Genomic DNA, 15,374 nt, shown 5'->3' with positions numbered 1-15,374 from the left:
TGTTTTCAGGACTGGAGCAACTCGTGGTAAAGGTGGTATGACTTCACATCACTTGCCTTGGTATCCCATAATGCAAAGCACATCTCCTTACAGAGATGTGTAATGCTATGCATTATGGGAAGGGACAATACCCAGAGTTTATGACCAGTTATAACCAAGTGGAAAAACTTTCAACATCTAACATGTTTACATAGTATGCAAATAAATTTAGTTATTTAGTGAAAACTGCAATGCAATATTTGCTATATAAAACTTTTTTTTATATGGCAAATTAAATTTGGAAATATACAACAGAATTAGCAAAGGTGGTAAGGCAGAAAGTCAGCTGAATAAATTTATATGGAATAAGAGAGAAATTAGTCAAAACACTAAACTAACTATTAAATTATTTAAGGAATCTACAACGTATACTGGAATATTAATTAAAAGAAATTTTAATAAATACTTCCTATATTTCGGCAATGTCACATTGCCATCTTCATGGGAACATACAAATATCACACATGCACGCAGGAATTACAAAAAAGCAAATGAGACAGAAGATAAGAAACTACTGTAGTTCCTAAAGCCCTAATGGTGCCCCTTAACGGGCTATATTGGGTTGTCTTGGCCATTGAGCTGATGCTCTCATGATGTAAGTCTCACAAATTTGGGGCAGTCTCATGCACCCAAATTTGTTAAGGTTTGGAACGTTTTTCAGAGCTGAGGCTGATTCTATGAATAATCTTTCATACTTGAACTTGCTGCGGTGTATTACTTTGGCTTTCTTCCACCGTATTCTGTGGTAGGTATCCAGAGCATGGTCTGCAAGCTGAGAGTACTGATGAAACTAGTGTAGTCTTTGTGTTCTAAAATCCTGATATTCGCTGTCCTGCCTGTTTGGCCAAAGTAGGACAGTTTACAACTGCAAGGGACCTGGTACACCCCAGGTAGGTCCAGGGAAAGTGGTTGGTCTTTGGTATAACAAGAAGTCAGGTTATATTTTTTAAGGATTTTGGTTATTTTTTCAGAGGTGCCCCGGATGTAGGAATGGTGATAGATTTAGTGTATTCTTCATTGTGAAAGGGGGGGGAGATGTTGTGGTTAACTGGTTTTAATATTTTTTGGATTTTTTGGGGCTTGTAGCCATTGGCTAAGAAAGTATTAAGGATGTGGTTTAGTTCCATAGTTAGGGCACTGTCATCTGAACAGATTAATTTTTCCCTGTTATATAGTGTTTAATAGCCCCATATTGTTGTGAGGGGGGGAGGGGGTTTGTTGGTGAATGTATCTGCCTAAATGGGTAAGTTTTCTATAAACAGAGAAAACCAAGGATCCATCAGGCTGGCAAGTGTCTAAGAACAGGATTCTGGGGGTGTTGATTGTTTAAGTGTGTTAAGAAGGAGCGGAGTGTATCTAAGCCATGTGGCCAAATAGCGAACACATCATCCACGTAACGAAGCCAAATAGTGGGTTTTTGTGGGGCAGAGTTTAAGGCTTTCTGATGAAAAGTCTCCATAAAGAAGTTAGCCAAGGGTGGAGAAAGTGGTGAACCCGTGGCTGTCCCCTCTATCTCTTTGTAGAGGGGACAGCCATGTCCTTGTCAATTTTCCTTGTCAAATGAAATACCTGAGTTCATTGTAAATTGAAATAGGGCTGAGATATCGGAAGGAAATTTGGCTTGGATGAACTCTAAGGTTTCCTTGAGTGGGACATTTGTGAATAGGGAGGGGATGTCAAAACTGGCCATTATGTCAGTATGTTGCAGTGAGAGGTTTTCTATACTGGCTATGAGGTGGGCTGAGTTTTTTATGTGTGATCATGTGTTGCCAGTATAGTGTGTGAGTGCTTTGCCTAAATGTTTGGCTAATTTATATGTGGGAGAATTAATGCATTCCACTATGGAACGTAATGGCACATTTAGTTTATGTATTTTTGGAAGTCTATATAATCAGAGGGGTCTAGAGTTAAAAGGTTTTAGTTTGTTGGTAACTTCCACAGGCCAAGGAGTGACCTTCTTAAGGAGCTTATGGAGTGTTCTAATTTGAGAGCTGGTAGGATTATATTCAATAGGGAGGTAGGTAGCCCGATCGAGGTAAGCTTAATGCTTTATTATTAGATCAGGCTACCTACCTCCCTATCGAATATAATCCTACCAGCTCTCAAATAAGAACACTCCACAATAAAGAATACACTAAATCTATCACCATTCCCTACATCTGGGGCACCTCTGAAAAAATAACCAAATTCCTTAAAAAAAAATGACCTGACTTCTTGTTATAAACCATATAAAAAGTTGGCATCCCTTATCTGCTCTACCAAAGACCAACCACTTTCCCTGGACCTACCAGGGGTGTACCAGGTGCCTTACACTGTAAACTGTCCTGCTTTGGCCAAACAGGCAGGACAGCAAATATCAGGATTTCAGAACACAAAGACTACATCTGGTTTCATCAGTACAGCCACTCTGGGCTTGCAGACCATGCTCTGGATACCCACCACAGAATACATTGGAAGAAAGCCAAAGTAATACACCGCAGTAAGTTCGAGTACAAAAGATTATTCATAGAATCAGCATCAGCTCTAAAAAACGTTCCAAACCTTAACAAATTTGGGTGCATGAGACTGCCCCAAATTTGTGAGACTTACATCATGAGAGCATCAGCCCAATGGCCAAGACAACCCAATATAGCCCGCTAGGGAAACAGTAGTTTCTAATCTTCTGCCTCATTTGTTTTTGTAGTTTCTGCGTGCACGTGTGATATTTGTATGTTCCCATGAAGATGGCAATGTGACATTGCCGAAATATAGAAAGTATTTATTAAAGTTTCTTTTAATTAATATTCCAGTATACGTTGTAAATTTCTTAAATAATTTAATAGTCATGTGTTGCCAACGTATATGCCTTTCTACAAGAATTACTAAACTAACTGTGTAAAAGATAGCATTCAAACCAATTTTAGCATACGAATCTGAGAGATGGGTTAAAAATAAAACACTTAATCAAAGACTGGACAATACAAATATGAGAATTCTGAAAAGAGTTTGAATGAATAGATAACATCAATAGCAGTATTATATTAAAAATGATCCACCAAGATCTAGGTAGATCATGGTGGATCTTTGCTGTATCAACAGCAAAAATTATCTGAAAAGACAGAAATATATCTGATAGTATTAGAGTCATGACAGATAACAGAGTAATTTAGAAGAACATTTTGAAGAGAAGTTAGTAATGATGTAATTTTTTCATGTAGTACTATCATAATATCCTGTACACCCCATGAGGATACTTGTTAGGAACATAATCGTGTGTTAAGGCATGCTGGAGAAACTCATGTTAGAAGCTTAATGGGGTGAAACAATACTGAAAAAGAACTGAATCTTTCATCCATGTATTTCACTGTGTGCGCATGAGTGTGTGTGTGTGTCATATTGTACTCCCTGATGGTGTGACTGAGAACAAAATACTGGAAGAATTAAATAATATTTTAATCCTTCCTCGATGCTGTTTCACACCATTAAGCTAATATAAGGAATTTGAGGAGTCCTTGTGAGGAATATGATCGTGATAAGCTTCTTTTATATTTGCTATATAAAATATTTTATTAAAAATTATCTTATAATACTTAATTTGTTGTTCTCATTTGAAAAGTATTATTATCGTACTATGAAGTAAAAATATCAGTAAATAATCCATTCTTTCATGCTTACATAGTGATCATTATAAATTATGAAACTTATGGATACAACTACTGTTTTAGAGTAAAACTTTAGTTTAATATAAACCAAAAATATACACTCGAAGTTTCGACCTTCACATTAAGCTTCTGGAGTATACGTATATATATATATTTACACAAAGAAACAAGCTGCACTACAATCTACATGGCATGCTAAAGTTACTGATCAACTGTTAAAACTATTTGCCTGACCTCTGGTGTTTAAAAAAAAAAACTCACTATATCAAAGCTAGAGTCCTGTTATTATTATTATCTATTAGGTTACAAAGTTAAATAAACTGGAGAATTATAATAGATAAATAAACAGAAAATAAAATTACTTATATAAGTATACATATAAATTGCAACTGGCATGGATAGTGGCCAATAAAAAATGAAAAGTGCTTAGAGTCCTGAAGTCAGAGTTTGCTGGAAACTAAGTGGACTGAATGTGTGCAATCCAAATTCTTGGGATTTTTAACCCCCTAATCTTAATAATAATGAGGGCTTAAAAATCCTTTCATGGATATACAATATGCTTGTTCTTGCTTCAAAATTGTGCACTCACATTCAAAGAATGAAAACAGAAAGATTACCAAAACAAGCCTTAAAGTACAAGCCATTAGGAAAACCAGGATGTCCTCTTAAATGATTCAACGACGACTTCTAAGGCCAGAACAGGCCATGCTAGGCCTAAATCCTTGATATGCATGATGATGATGATATTGGTACTTTGGTCCTCATAGTCTTGCTTTCCTCGAAATTGGTACTGCAGAACTTTTCTTGGTAATCTTGCTTCTACCATTCTTTCCACAGTCTTTCCATTTTTCTCTATAATTCTGCTATTTAATCATATCTAGTATACACACTCAACACTTTCTGATATCCTCATTTCTGATATGGTCTAATCTTGTTCATCCTTTTACTGATCGTGGGAAGTTCCCATATGCTGTTTCTAATTTAGTAAGATCCCATTTGTTTAGAGTTTATGTTTCTGTTCCATACATTAATATAGGTATAGCTACGACATTATAGAATTTTATTTGTATTTCTGATTTTTCCCTTCCTTTTAAAGCTCATCTTATTGAAAATCTATCTACATCATTGTCTACATCAGATTCATTATTAACCCCCCCCCCCCAACTGGCCATGATGTCTATAGATGTCCAGCTAAATCTGGATATAATTCTGTAACACCCGTTGAATAACATGGATAAGAAGTGCAATTTGGTCTCACTATTTCATCCATCTCAGTCAGTAGGGAAATTAAATGTAATGTTGCATACTCTACAGATTGCCTGTGACACTTGTTTTCTAGTGCATAATTAGGAATGACTATTTTCATTCTAACTAGGATTTTTACATATAAAAGCCAGCCTTTAATTTAGTTTTTGGAATTGAAATTCTTATGTTACTGTCTTTACAATTTACAATGTCACTGTAATTTAGACACAGCTCTTTGGTTCATTTCTTCATTCTCTTGTATTACTGCCCGTTCATCTGGGCCAAAAAATAAAATAAAATATTGAGAAATACTGCAATTCAGCTTAAGCCAGTATTAACCTCTTTCTGCCAAAGTATGTGCTACATTCCCACAATCAAATTTTTGACTTTGTACAGACATGGAAGTAATACTAATACATTTTAAATATCATGAAGTTAAGGAGGATATCCTAAACACCTTATATATATTTCACTATTCAAAGTCTAATAACAAGTAACATAAATATTGAAAGTTATTTGACTTGGTTATACTATAAATTAAAGATGCCAAGAATTTATATTCTTGGTTTCATCCTTTATCCAAGTGTAAGCAAACAAACTTTGTGCATGAAGTCACTACACGACTGGGTTACTTGTATATAGAGGCTAATGACTTCATATCAAATGCCTTAGTATACCTCATGTTGTCTACATCACACCAAAACATGGTATGAATGCAAATTTAAGGAAGCTTGTGAGATCATTATCAACCAGCCCAATCTAAACAATAAAGATGGTCTAAAAATCCCATACACATGGAAGGCATATATTCGTCCCACGAATCCTACCTCTCTAAGAACAACCATAAATAGGACTGTAGAAATTCCGGGATCCTAAATCTAAAATAACAACTTTAATACTAAAAAATAGGACATCACTGTTAAAGAAAAAATCTGTAAGAAAGAATGTTTATTCACGTTGTAATTTATAAATAATTTTTAAATCAAAAATAACAATTGTAATAATAGAAATAGGACATCACTGTTACTGGAAGGAAAACTATCTGTAAGCAAGAATGTTTATTCATGTAATCATAAACTAAAACTAGCCTGATGTTTTTTTTTCCCCACTAGAGGTCACGCCAGTGAGTAGCATGTGATCAAATCATTGCTTCTCTAGCTTTCGGTTTGAAATGTAATGTATGCTCCAGACGATGATCTTGATATGAAGATCAAAACATTGAGATAATAAAAAGAGATATTTTAACACGGCTGTAGAATCCATAATTACAAAAATGAAAGTAAATAGGATTTAAAGTCACAGAGTGAGGGTCATTGATGTAAAGAAGGATGAGCATAGGCGAATACAGAACCTTGGGTACCACTGCATCGATAGAGAAATCTGGTGAGAGGAAACCATCCATCATGACACACACAATGAAAGACCAGTGAGGAAGCTGGCAAATTCAATCATAAAGTGCAGGAGAGGGATCAGAAGGCCTTGATGTCAGATATGATCGAATGCCTTTGAAATATCGAGTGATAACATGAATTTCTCCAAACCTTTCCATGGCCTAATCAGCATCAATAATCAGGACTTGGAGAAATCCAAGAAGGGTGTGTATGATAAGGAAAGCCAAAGCTAAATATGATAGGATGCTAGCTGATGAGGCAAAGAAAATCTGCAAGAGATCTTTTGCTACGTGGTGAGTAAAAGGAAGAATGACTATAGAAAAATAACTTCAACAAGTTTGATGGTGGGGAAGTAACAATAGCAAATCAAATCTTCTAGTTACTGAGTGATAATTTTTCAAGGGTATATCATCCAGGTGAAGATAGTGCAATGCTATTCTCTGCATCATCTTCTATTCTCACATCAGTGAAAATAGAAGATGATGAATTGGAGTTGCTTACATACAGCATTGCAGAACTTTAATGCAAATACAGCTATGGTGTACATATTTTTTTACAACTTCTTTACTACTAGATGAGATATAAAGCCATGCATTACGAAAATATGCAAGGGAAGTGACAGCCCCTCTGATAAAAACTTAAATTAAGTCAGTGCTGGGAAGTGCCTAGAGAGTGGAAAGAGGAGAAATATTTCCAATGCATAAAAGAGGCTTTAAAACAGATGTAGCAAATTTTAACCAATTAGTGTCTCATAAGATGTGGTTCAAGTACTGGAGAACTTGGTAAAATACAAATTCAGGACTGGGTGGACAATCCAGTGGACAGCTGAAAGTTCCAGCAGTATCACTACCAATGGCATTTAACATTGACAGGATAGCACACAGAACTATGCTGCATAAACTGGGGCAAATGGGGATGGATTTCAAGCTGGTGATTTGAATAATGGAGTAACTAATGGACAGATATGAAACAGTAGTATTGCAGTATACCAGATTTGCATTTTATGTGGCTAGAGGCTAGAATCTGTACTTTTCAAAAGAAACTGTTAGAGGAGAGTGCAGTGAAACAATCTGCAGTAGCTTTACAAAACAGTTTATTGAATTAGAATAAATTATAAAAAAAATCATCATCAAATGCCTGATACGTTCCCCCAAGGGCTGTACAAGATATGATAGTACTACATGAAAAATTTACATCATTATCAACTTGATATCTACAATTTTCCTCCAAATCAATCTATTACCTGTCAAGACTCTACATTATCAGATCTTATATTTCTATTTTCTAAGGCACTTTTTACTGTATCAGTCCATTACATCTCACTCTTCTGTCTTCTTACTGCCAACTTGGCAGAGAACACTTGTTTTGCTAATCTTTCCTCTCCCATTCTGTTTAAGTAACCATACCACCTGAAATTAGCTCTGCTAACACATTCCTGGATGCTAACAATGTCAAGTTCTTTCCTAATATTCTCGTTTTTAACCCCTTAACATACAAAGACGTCTGTGACACGTCTTTTGTTTATTGCACCAAAATTGATTTTGAATTTTGGATTCACATATAAATACAACAAAATATAGATGCTGGACAATCTTGTGCCTATTTCTTTTCAGTCAAGAAAAGTTGCCAATGGTGTATCGGCTATTTCGTTTGTGTTTGCACAAATTCATCATTATTTTTCAAATAATGATGAATTTGATCCAGCAAATCACCCTCGCCCAAACAATTGGCAGAAAAATGACCGCTTTCTGATTTTTAATTGGTACATTAAGGGGTTAATATGATTTTGCCATTGATGGCATCTGTTCATGCAACTAATATTTCTCAGGATTCTCATATCTGTGGTATCTAGTCTATGGTCAAGTGTTTTATTTCTAACCCAGCTCTCATATCCATAAGTTAAAATTGGTTTCAACATTGTCTTGTATACAGCTAATTTAGTGTTTTGACTAATTTCTCTCTTATTCCATATAAATGTATTCAGTTGACTTCCTACCATACCAGCTAGTATTTTCTAGTTCAAGTATGGATATATATTCCTGATTGCATGCCTGTTGAATGTTTCTTACTACTGTGCTGTTAGTGATTGTTTCATTTGGCAATTTGTCAAAGTAATTACTCCATACATCAAGGATATCTCATTCCACCTATATCTTGGTCTTCCTCTGGGTCTTTTTCCTGCCAACCTGCAGGAAAAAGTTTTACTAATCTTTACTCTCCCATTCTGCTTGAGTGACCATACCACCTGAGATTAGCTCTGCTAATGCATTCCTCGATGCTGACATTATCAAGTTCTTTTCTAATATCCTCATTTTTAATATGATATTGCCATTGATGCCATCTGTTCACGCCTCTAATCTTTCTCCGGACTCTCATATCTGCGGTCTTTGGTCAAGTACTTCTAACCCAGCTCTCAGATCCATAAGTTAAAATTGGTTTGAACACTGTCTTGTATATAGCTAATTTAGTGTTTTGGCTAATTTCTCTCTTATTCATATAAATTTATTCAGTTGACTTCCTACCATACCAGCTTTGTTGATTCTGTTGTCTGTTCCCATATTTAATTTACCATCTTCACTAAAAATCGTGCCTTAGTAGCTGAAATGTTTTACTTGCTCTAGAAGTTCTCCATTCACAAAGCAGTTGATATCTACAATGTTTGTGCCTATTTTCATTGTCTTTGTCTTTTTAATGCTGACCTTCATACCATATCTATTACAAAAGTTATTCAATTTAGTCAGGGAATCTTGCAGACTTGTAGCAGATTTATTTAGAAGTATAATATCATCCACATAAAGCAAAGAGCTGAGAATAACATTTCCAATTTTCATATCAGGTTTAATACCACATTCCTTCATAATTGATCCATATAGATAATGTACATCTTTTTCTGACACCAGATTTAACATTAAACCATCTTCCTGTACTTCCTTCAATTCTAACTGCTGACTTACAACTGAAAATAAAGATTAAGTATTGCTTGATATAATGCCCCATTAACACTGTGAGCTTTTGAATAGCTCCTCCGTATCTACAAAACTTAAATACAGATCTTTGTTGTATTCCAATGATTTCTCAACTATCTATCATAAATTGAAAAAATCTGATCCTGACAGCCTCTATTTGGCCTGAATCTGGTTTGTTCTTCACCAAGCTTCTCTTCCACAATTCTCCTCAATTGTTTCTCAAGTATACTTGCATATATATATTACCAGGAACACTCAGTAATGAAATGCCGCTGTAATTCTCACTTTCGGTTTTATTTCCCTTTTTATATATGGGTACTACGAGAGCTCTACTCCAATCATCAGGAATTTGTCTCTCTGTCCAGGCTTTCTGAACTATGCAGTGCAGCCACTGTAGGACTTTTATACCTCCATACTTCAGCATTTCTGGTCGAATATCATCTATTCCTGCTGCCTTTCTACATTTCAAGCCTTTGATGGCTTTTTCTACTTCAAGTATGGATATGTATTTCTGACTGCATGCCTGGTCAGTGTTTTTTACCACTGTGCTGTTATCACTGCTTGTTTCATTTAGCAGTTTTTCAAAGTAATTACTCCATACTTCAAGGATATCTTTTTCACTAGTTTTCATGTCACCTTTATCATATCTAATTCTGTTAACAGAACTCTTTCCTCCATTTCTGAGCTTTTTCAACAGCCTCCAGAATATTTTGATACTTTCTTGATATTTATTTTCTATGTTCTTACGAAGATCTTCCCATGACTTTTGTTAGCCAGTTTGACACAGTGTTTAGCTTTCTTACATTTGTCTCTGTATTCCCTAAGAATACAAGCTGACTTATTTGCTTGGAACTTTTGATATGTTTTCTTCTTTTCCTTCATTGCCTCTTTAACTTCCTGTGTCCACCATGGAGTTCTGATTTTTCTATCCTTACAGACAACCTCACCATATGCATCTCTGGCTGAATCAATCAGGGTTTTCTTCAAGGCTTGCCACTGAATCTCCAAGTTTTGGTTCCTGTTCTCAAACTCCTTCATTTTTTTCTTCAATAATGTTTATGTATTTTAGTCTAGAGTTCACATCTGAGAGCTGCTCAACTTTTATTTGCTTTAAACTTTCTTACATGTTAATCTTTTCAATATAAAATTCAATTTTATCCTGCTCAAAACTAAACAGTGATCACTTCCAATTTCAAATCCTCCATACACTCCAGTACTCTAGTGTCCTGCACCAGGGAGAAAACATTACTATCAACAATAACATAGTCAATGAGACTCTTCTTATTCCTTGTCTCTTCTCTCCATGTGAATTTGTGCACATTTTTATGTTGGAACACTGTGTTAGTGATAACTAGTCCATGTCCTGAACAGAAATCCAACAGGTTGCGATTATTATTAACTTTGTTCTTTTCTCCAAAATTTCTCAAAATATTTTTGTATGTCTGACAATCATTTCATACTCTGCTATTTAGGTCCCCAATAAGGGCCAACTTTTCATTTTTCAGTGTGTCTGTGGCTTTCTCTAAAGCCTCAAAAAATTCCTCCACTTCAACCTTAGTAGAAACTTCTGTTGGATTATAGGCACAAATAAGTCTCATTCTCCAGTTCCCCATTCTGATATTGGCTCACAACACTCTACACCCCTCTGTCCAAAAAGAAACTAAACTTTTTGAAAATAGAAGAAACTAGTAGCGCCACCTTCTAATGACATTTGTTTCATTAGAAGCCAAGTTATAGTGTCAAGAGTGATGTGTGTGTGTTTTGACGAACGGTCGGAAAATGGGTTTAGAACAGAAAGCTGCGACTGACGTTTGTGTTAAACTTGGTAAAAGTTTTACTGAAACGCACCAAATGCTTCAAAAAGCATACGGTGATGAATGCTTATCCTGTACTCAAGTTTACGAGTGGTTTAAGCAATTTCAAAGTGATCGTGAGACGCTTGAGGACGACGAAAAGCCGGGCCCTCCAAAAACTGAACTGAGCAAAATTAATATCCAAAAAGTGTGTGATTTCATCAAAGAAAACCCAAAATCATCCATGAGATTGATTGAAGATGAATTGGGGATTCCAAAATCAACTGGGCACAACATTTTGACCGAGAGTTTGAGCCTTCGTAAATTGAATTAGTGATTTGTTCCCCACGCGTTGACCAACGACCAAAAAATGTATCAAATTGAACATCACAAGGACCTCATCAGAACCACTCAATCTTCCTAGAAATGATCATTACTGGTGACGAAACATGGTGTTTTGAGTATGAGCCCGAAATAAAGCGCCAAAGTGCTGAGTGGAGACCACCAGAAGAGGGGTATTCGAAAAAAGTCGCTTGGAGAAGTCAAAAGTAAAGACAATGCTGATTTGTTTCTATGATTCCAAGGACATTATCCACAAAGAATTTGTTCCGCCTGGCGAAACGATCAATGGTGAGTTTTATCTCGAAGTTTTGAAGCAATTGATAGCAAGAATTCATCACGTATGGCTTGAATATCTTGATGCAGGCAGCTGGTCACTTTTGCACGATAATGCACCATCTCATCATTCGAACATTGTGAGATAGTTTTTGAGCAAAAACCAAGTTTGTGTGTTGGATCACTCACCGTATTCACCTGATTTAGCAACCTGTGACTTCTTTCTCTTGCCCCAACTTCAACTGCGATGAAAGGAAAGCAATACGACACCATTGAAAACGTTCAAGCGGCCACGACCTCAACAGTATCCCAAAAACCAATATAAAAAACTCATTTAATGAATTAACTGACCATGCCAAATGCTGTATCAAAGCTGAGGGAGAGTATATCGATTGAAATAAATGATTTGAATAATTATAATTGGCCTGTGTTTAATTTTCTGTCAAAGGTTCGGTTTCTTTTTGGACAGAGGATGTATTTGATGGGTGTGTTTGTTCTGTATCCAGGTAGATACCTAACAGGGCTCACCACAAGAAGGTGAGGATTGGACATTAGGTCAGAAGCCCTGGTCGGTTCTCCGCATTCCTTTAAAGACTATGTGGAAGTCTCCTCTCGTTTATATAGCTCTGACCCTCAAGCACCCCTCAACAAAACAACAATTTATTAAAACTTTTTTTTTCCTTGATACTAAATGCTACATTTTGTATTGGTACTGCATATAGTCTATTAGATGAAAGTGAGCTACGTTTAATACAATTTTAAGCAACTTCTTTTTGAAGATGAGGCTCATTAATCATCTGATATTTATCATTTGGCACAAAATTTGCAAAGGAAAATACAAACAGGGAAGTGAAGCGCTTGAGAAACAAGTGTACCTTAATGTATATGCCAGAGAAACTACTGTAACACTGATATTGTTGCATACAAGTATATTTTGGGATCTCCTAATTTTACCCAATGCTCAAAATTTAGTCCAAAAAGTTACGAAGAAAAAACAGGAAAACTAAAAATTCTTCTTCTTACACATTTGCCTGTTATAGCTTCCCTAGTCTTTCCATCAGGATAGCCAAAATATCTTGCAGCTGGTCTTCCCCTTTCTCTCTTTTTTTCTATATACACTTCTTTTGGCAGTTGATATATTTGCATCCTAGATAAATGCTCTTTTCATTTCTCTCTATATTCCTTGCCATTTATATTTAAGTTGTAAATATCTAACTCGTTTCTAATGTTTTCATTTTTTATATGGTCTAATTTTGTACATCCTTTAATTGTTCTTAAACATCTCACTTCTCCTACCTGTATTTTACTTTGATCTTTTAAAAGTCCTTGTTTCTGGACCATATAATAGAGTAGGAGTGGCTATTACTCTATAAAATTTATTATTATTATTCAGGCCTCCATGGAGTCAAAAGACTCATTGTGGGTGGTCCTTTCTAAAGAAACACAAAGTCTATCATACCACTCCTTAAACACATTGACCGTTCTCGCTCTCACCACTCTATCAGGCAATGCATTCCATAGTTCAACCACCTTCCATGCAAAGAAACCACTCCTCACCCTCTTTCTCACTGTTTCCTTTCATAACTCCTTCCTGCTGTTCAACCAAGCAAAAGAACTCCCCAGTGTCAACCACCTCTCAACAGTTTAAAAATCTCAATCATATCACCTCTCATTCTTCTATTCACCAAACTCTGCAGTCCACACTCCCTCAGCCGATCCTCATAACTAACATTGTACAGTCCTGACACCAGCTTTGTTATCCACCTTTGTACCCTTTCCACAGTTAATTTATCCCCTTCAAATCCTGGGGACCAGATCCGAGAACAATAGTCTAGGTGTGGTCTGATCAGAGTCTTATACAACAGAATGATAACCCTTTTATCTCTGCAGGTGCGTGTCCTTCTCATTATTGCAGCAATCTTCTGTGTTACCTTCACTACCTTTGCAATATGTCCTCTAAATTTCAGGTTTCTATCAATCATCAACCCCAAATCTCATCTCCCCTACTTCTTCCAGTTTAACTCCTCCCATAAAGTATGCAGCGTCCCATCGATGTGTTCCAAACCTCAAGACCTTACATTTTGCTGCATTAAACTGACATCCTCATTCATTTGTCCATCTATCTGGCTTATTCAAATCCTCTTGCAGGGCTACCACATCTTCACTATTACTAATAACCCTTCCCTTCCCAACTTCGCATCATCTGCAAACAACTGATTATCCCCTTACAATCCATGGACAATGTCACTGATAAAAAATTAAACAATATAGGTCCCAGTACTGAGCCCTGTGGAACCGCGCTTGTAACCTTCTGCCTAAGTTGTGTTTATTTAAGTTGGGTTTCTTGTCTTGTTTTTTTTTTTATTATTATTATTCAGTGTCCTTTTAATTGTTCCACAGATTTTCTGAAATTTATTTATTTTTTCATCTGTAGCTTTGTTCTTTTAGATAAATTATTATGCAACTCAAATAATTAAACTGTGTCACCAATTCTGTTATTTGTGTTGTGGTCAGCGGTAGATGGCATTGGTGTAGTTGCAGTCGGTTGGCGATTGAATGGTTGAATGGTGGAGATGGAGTTGTAGAGCAGGTGCCCTCCCTTGATGAGTCTTTGGACTCCCTGGAGGTGACAAATAATAATATTTTATTTTCTATGACTATTTCTGATCAAATATGATCTCAACCTTTAAATGCCATGACTTTTGTTTTCTCTTGTGTGATCTTTAAATTGTACTGTTGGCTTATTTTATAATTCATAAATAATTTTATAAGGTCCTCATCGTTGTCTTGAAATATAATCTGATGACCTGAATGTCTTTTTTTTAAAAATCTACAAATGTGCCCTTAACACTTTCACTGTGGAGTATATTTTGCACTTGCTCTGCATCTACTGATAGTTCACTTGACTTTGTAATAAGCCCCTTCTGCTTTAGGCAGGCTGGCCTATTTTTACACATTTACCAATATCTATGACATGCCAATTTCAATTTTTATGGTATAATTTCAATGTAAAACTAATATTTGTGAACTGTCTTCATAGTATACGTACAGTTTTAGGAATTTTAAAATACTGTTATAGAATTTCTTTTAATTATTGATGAATTATACAATCATGACCAAAAGTCTTTTCCCTTTTAATATAACTTTGGTTTCTCTACAACGTACACAATAATGATTTGCCACATATCTGAAAGATGACAAACTGGAAGTGCGAGAAGATTTGTCACATCCCTCCCTATAGGCAAGTATCGAACGACAAAATCTGTGTCAAACCTGGCATGCACGTACTAAAAACTAGCCCAATTTAAATAAGTATAGTTATGTTAAATTCCTCAAAATATCAAACCAGTAATTCTTAGGCCTTCTGAGTTACACCCAGGCTTTCTGCTACCACTCATAAAGAGCAACCTTCCTAGCTAGGACTCGAGACATTAGTTTACTAAGTTCTGCTTTGTTTTGTTTAAGTGTATGTTACAATTTATACTGTATCCCTAAAGATGTCTTTGTGACAGAGACAAAATAGTTGAAGCATTAAACTGTTATTTAATTCATTCCTTGTGCTGTTTTCATTCCATTAAGCATTCTATATGAGCTGAATTTCCATCACCCATAAGACATCAGGATAAACCTGGCTTATCATGAAATGGCTAGAAAATGTTCCATGTTTATTCTTTAGAGAAAGGT

General features: G+C 35.8%; 1 protein-coding gene across 2 annotated transcripts in view; it reads right to left on the bottom strand.

Annotated features, from left to right (window-relative positions):
* cin (Molybdenum cofactor synthesis protein cinnamon) overlaps positions 1-15,374 on the bottom strand; it is a 377,936-nt gene that overhangs the window by 355,488 nt on the left and 7,074 nt on the right. The gene's annotated exons all lie outside the window — the stretch shown is intronic.

This window comes from Typopeltis vanoorti, chromosome 13 (genome assembly GCF_054136105.1).
Source record: "Typopeltis vanoorti isolate ZY-2024b chromosome 13, IOZ_Tvanoo_1.0, whole genome shotgun sequence".
Taxonomy (NCBI): Eukaryota; Metazoa; Arthropoda; class Arachnida; order Uropygi; family Thelyphonidae; genus Typopeltis; species Typopeltis vanoorti.
The sequence above is the reverse complement of the archived record's forward strand: the minus strand, read 5'-3'. Positions and strand labels throughout refer to the sequence as shown.